This window comes from Brachyistius frenatus, unplaced genomic scaffold (genome assembly GCF_029030835.1).
Source record: "Brachyistius frenatus isolate BFR_SWC_R1_liver_20210118 unplaced genomic scaffold, ASM2903083v1 Contig_8, whole genome shotgun sequence".
NCBI lineage: Eukaryota > Metazoa > Chordata > Actinopteri > Embiotocidae > Brachyistius > Brachyistius frenatus.
The window spans coordinates 5,262,497-5,268,496 of NW_027210607.1; positions in this window are offsets into that span (position 1 = coordinate 5,262,497).

Here is a 6,000-nt window from a genome sequence, read left to right on the forward strand (position 1 = left end):
TATAGATTTGAAGGTGTGATTTTATTACAGATTTTCTTTAAATATATCTAAATCATAAAACTGACAACAAAATGTTCATTTTATAGTAATTTGTTTGACTATATCACCGTTATCAATAAGCAGCCACTGTTTCTAAGAGTATTAAGTGTTGGCTTGTACAAATACGTTGAAACAAATCAACAATTTCCATGTGATGTATTCATTGTACTGTAAACATATGAGCATACAGCTGCAACCTATCTATCCTCTGAGAATCCATATTTACAACAAGTCACTCAAAAACGGTTATCTTCACTTTAAAAATATAAGTACCCTAAAACAAACAAACTTGAAGACCTTCCAGTACATGTCAAAAAAACAAACCTAATCTAGTAGTCACGTAATTCATAATGTTGACAGACTTTCAATACTGATATTTCCTAGAGTTGATTTTCACGTTTCAAGAAAAGGTGGTGAACTGTGGGGTTCAAAATCCAAAACATTTCAGAAAAGCTAAACATCATGGTAAAAGATGAACCATGCAGCCTGCTGAACACACAGCTGTTGACCATGTCAATGGGTGTGCGTGTCCCCCATACAGACATGGTGACAAGCTTACCAAAGCAATCTTATCCTTGCCCCTCTTTGCTGAGCTCAGTTCTTGGTCTTGTGTGCATATTTTCCTCGTAAAGGGCCTGGCGTTTCTAACAGTGTGTAATTTTCCGAGTGCTATCCAGCTCCTGTTTTCTCTGAGGGTTGTTTGCCGTCTACGTGGAGTCAGATAGGCACAGATTTCAAAATCTGTGACAAAACCCCAAAAACAGGATCGATACAAGTGGACTGTTATTAGATGTGATTGGAGGAGGTTGTTTGGGGACTTTTCAGTAATTGGATAACTCCCCCTACACAACACAGTTATCGATCTGAAATCCCCACGCTGCAGATGCAGTGAATTTTCCAGCTCTTTCTTATTCCACTCTGTGATTCCATACTGGGGTGCTGTGACCACCCCTCACAGCCGGAGCTCCCATATTCGGGCTGCACATATAAACTTCCCGCTCAGAGACAAAGAAAATCTGCTTTGATTCAGTGGCTTTAGCTGAACGAATCTGCGCATGTGATCCTTACGGATTTGATGTATTTGGCATCCAGTTGTCGAGATGCAATGTTATCTCGCATTTGCACTGTGAATCGTTTTCTTGTCCCTGCAAGGCAGGTGTTTTGGTTTTCCATTTGTTTCCTCATTCCCAGAAATTCAATGTACTGGAGCTGCATATTAAGGAGTGCAATCATGGGCTCTGCACACGCTCATAGCTTGTGTCACGAGGACAGATGATGGCTCAGACTATGTAGCCTCACACTATAATGGTCGCTGTCAATATTACTTGTCATAACAGTCATTACACTTTGGAAAGGAAAGGGAGAAGGGTTGGGGGGGGGTGAACTCATCTGTTATCACACTCGTGAAGTGCTGCTGGTTAAAATGTATAACATTTAGTGTAATAACCTTGTCAATTTGGACATAATATTTCAAGATCAGATCATTTAAAAGAGCCAGTATTAAGACCATTTCTTATTTTTTTCCCTTGATACAATACATAGATTGACATAGAAGTAAAGGTGAATGAGCCTGTTCAATTGAAATTCATTTCTTACATCACACATATCAGGATTCCTGTCCTTTCCTCTGTTTTACCCCCAATCACCTCTCCTCCTGTGTCCTGTCATTCCCATCTGCTTGTTATTGTCCTCCCATGTGTTCTGTCCTCCTCTCCTCACCTCCCATGGCCACGCCCCTCACCGGTCCCAGCAGGTGCTACCACTCTCCCCAGATCATCACCTGCAGGTGTGCTGCATTTCCCTGATCACCTCCCCGGACTATATGTACCCTGCCCCGGCACTCTTCTGGTTGTCAGTGCATTACTTCTGGACTGCGAGTTTCTGCTAAACACTGCAAGAACCGTCCCCCGTCCGTTCCCGTTCCTCCTGCTCCTGCTCCTGCTGCAGCACTACCAGTCAGAGCCACCAGTTGGTTGAGTTGCCCTCCCGACTCGGAGGAAAATGAACGATGTAGGTACTACCTTTTGTTACCACCAGTCGGTTGAGTTGCCCTCCCGACTTGGAAGGAAATAAACACTGTAGGTGCCACCTTTTGTTTGTTTGTTTTTAATAAAGACTGTATTTTGAACTGATACTGAGTCTGTGTCCTGCATTTGGATCCTGTTAGATACTCCACCTCCTAACAACACATTGTATACACTCAGAGAAACGTTGGCTGATTTTGCCGCACTTCTGTACTGAAAGGTCATTTGTTCTCTATCTTTCATTCCAGCTTGAATGCGTTGATCTCGTCTACAAGCTCATAAGAGACCTTTGAGGTGGGAAAATAATATTTCTCCCACCAAAAGCTGTAAAGCAGCTCAACCCTGTGTGTTTATGCTATCAGACAGCTTTATGGTAGCAGGGCTCTTACTGCACCTTTTACATGATAATAACAGAAAATAACTGAATGGAAATTACAGTGTTTACTTGTGTGAACTGCAAAGACCCACAGGGCAGATTTCGAATGTGCTCATAATCCTCTCGAACACATACAATTACAATAGTGAACTAAAATTAATTAGTTTGTGCCTCCACAAACCAGTCAAGTGGCATCCATGTCTCTCCAGATGCATAAAATATATGTGGTGAAGACTCTCAAGGAATTTGGTCAATAAAGGGGGTTCTCAAAGCTGTTGCCATGACAGTAGACAACGCTATAAATAAGGATGTAGCTGCAAAGAACCTTTAAACTTCTAAATGTGGATGCTTCACGGTCAACACAGTTTCAAAATGTAGACCGAAGGTTAGTGTCACCAATTCAGTATCTGACCATAGACTGTATATAAAAGTGTATGTAGCTTTTGGGTTTAAAAAGTAAAGCCAAGTGCCTAATAACGCAATGCCATCACAGGCCATTGGGAGTTTGTTCCAAAAAGCCTCAATGGACTCCCATTTAATTTCTCTTTAGAAATACAAAGTCAAGTCCTAATGGTGTCATTTTCTGAATTCCCTCCCTGATCAGTGTTCTGGTGGTCCATCTTAAAATAATTCCATGACTCATTAGATATTAAGCCTCATAAAGATGCAGTTTGTCTTCCGCTATAGGTGGGCAGGCATAGTATCCTCAGATCCACCGCTTGCTCGTCCACAGCTCAGCCAAATATGGTCACTGACTCCAGAAAACCAAGCTGGCGACGGCTGATGGTGACGTTTCTTATATCTAACCAAATGTAAACATGGTGACAATCTCCCTTTCGGTTTCTGAGTTATGGTGTTGAGTAATGGCCAGAAAAGTGATGAACTTGATGATGCCACAGTGAAGTTAACCTTTGGCTATAAAATGTTTATCCTTTTATCCTATCAGACATTTGTGCAAAATGTTGTAGTAATTAGCATATGAATTCTAGATTTATAGCCACAACCATGTTTTGTGTGGCCAAGATGACTTTTGACCTCTGACCTTTGCCCTTAGATCATCACTGTCTAATCAGTAAATCTGTGAGTCCAGGTGGATATTTGTTCCAAATGTGATGAATTTCCTTCAAGGCTTTTTTGAGATCGCATTCACAAGAGTGGAATCGAGGGGAGGTCACAGTGACCTTGACCTTTGGCCACCAAAATCTAATCAAGAAATGTAACCGAGAGAACGTTGCTGCCAAATTTGAAGAAATTCCTTCTGGGTTATATTATGTTCACAAGAATGAGACGAATGTAAAACCTGAAATCCTTCTACGGCTGTTGCTGTAGTGGAGGCAACAAAAAAAAAAAGAAGTGCATCATAAAGTGCTTGATGTAAAAGAAAGGGGAGTGAACTTACATTTAATAATAATAATAATAATGACAATATTTATGGTCAGCTTTTTTTTGCAATAGCCATTCAATGCATTTCCATCCCGCAGTTGCCTGCAGCAGACGTCAGACTCTGCCATTCCTGCATTAAATTCAGATGGTGATTTTATCTCTCTGATCAGCATCACTTTGTTAGAGCTGCATTACATTACAGCTCATGCAAACAAAACATCTTCTACTCCTGCTGCTTCACATTAAAAGCACTGGTGAAACACAAATATACTTTTGCTGTGAAGCAGCAACAAGAAATGTAAAATGTGTTTTCGACAAAGTTTGTCCAAAATTAGATTTTTCATAAAAAATGCATCTAACTTTTGCCATTTATTTGGTGGCAGATTAGTTTTAAATACTGGAGGGAATAACGGAACAAGAGGGGAACATATTAAACAAATCCACCAGGGGCTCATCTGTTTTCTGACAAAGTCGCAGCTCAAGAAGTGTTTGCTGCTTGAACCTGTTACTTGCTGTTATCATCAGCAGCCTGCGTGTTTCCAAATTAACAGGACAGAAAGTATGTAACTTTAACATCTATTAAGACCAAGCACCATAATTGAAACCCAATATAAACAATAACTATCACAGCTCATAATATGCTACCAAGTCACTGGAATGGTTGTGTTCTGTTTGTTTACTTGAGAACACCTTTTTAAATCTAATAACATAGTCCAACAATGCTCACGCACAAGAAAATGAAATACAGATAACAAATCACATCTCGCTCTGACTGGCTGATGTTCCAGAGGAGAACCTTTTGTACTGGATGAATATGAGACAATCTGAGCGAGCTGTCATTGGTAATCAAAGCAGGCTCCACTAGCATCCACTGCTAATGCAAAAACTGTTTTTTTGTTAACTTGTTTCCCGAGCCAACGGCCAACATTTCCAAACTTCAAAGAAATGCTTTCACGCCCACATTCTACTGTGAGTCCATATAGGAGATAGAATATAATTGCAGCACATGAATAATTCAGTTGTGGGGTTTATGATAAGACAAAATTCTTATCGGGGCTTTCCCTCAAGGTCCTGCACACTGTTTTTCCCATTTTGTATGGCTCGCTGCTCATACAAGGTTCTGAGGTCTCTATCTTCTTTCTCTCCTGCCTCCTCTGATGCTCACCGGGAGAACAAAGTCAGCAGAATTCACACTGACTGACACGGAGTCGCTGCCAACAAACAGGCTGCTCACTCCGGTGGATTAAAACTTCACCCTTCAAACACACGACATACAGGAGACGAGTTTTGTACAAATCATAAAACTATAACACCGGTCTATTCTCAATATGCTGTGTTTACAGTGATGAGGAGTCGGGGCTTTGAAACTACACAAACAGAGATTGCAAAGTGGAAACACAATTTACAGGATAGCTGATGCTGTTTTGAATAATTTTTATAACGGTACTGTGAGAAAAGAGCAGGCTGAACAATAGACCCCATTCGTGCAAGACAGGAAAACAGCAGAGTTCTTTTTTTTTTTTCTGAGCACATCTGTCTAGAAAATGAAGATCTGTGAAATCTTCAGCGCTTTAAAGCACAACAAGAGTTCTTCCCGGTGTGCACAATTTTTCCAAGTGTTGGACCTGTAAAGTGATTTTTTTTTCTCCCCGCTAAATCTACTGTTGTGAAGCCAATACTACAGGGTTCAACAATGACCTCAACAAACTCTTCTCTTTCCCTGGCACTCTGTGACTGCTTGTGAAAGTTACTGTAGACTGCAGCTTACTTTACTTCAGAGCTGTCTATCCTGGGCTTATATCAAAGGGAGAGAATTTCTTAACTACTGCTCGATTTTCTCAAAAGAGAGAAAAAAAAAATCCCCCCTACTATTCTCTGCACCAAAAAGTCACCTCCAGATATATCTCCTGCACATCAAAAAAAGGGAGATGTATTTCATAAAGGAGGAAAAGCAATACCGTGCTGTCGTTAACAGGCGTATGCCTATCTTGAATTGATAGATGAGACAGCTCTTCAAATTTAACGTTCAGTACTTTCCTTTCTATATCAAAACTGTCCCTGTCATCTGGAAGTTTGCACTCACCCTGCGGAGATGGCCCATGGCTTCAAGGTACTCACAGGAGATCATAGACAAAGCTGAGTCAAAGCTGGTATTAAATGGACTAAGACTCCATTTCA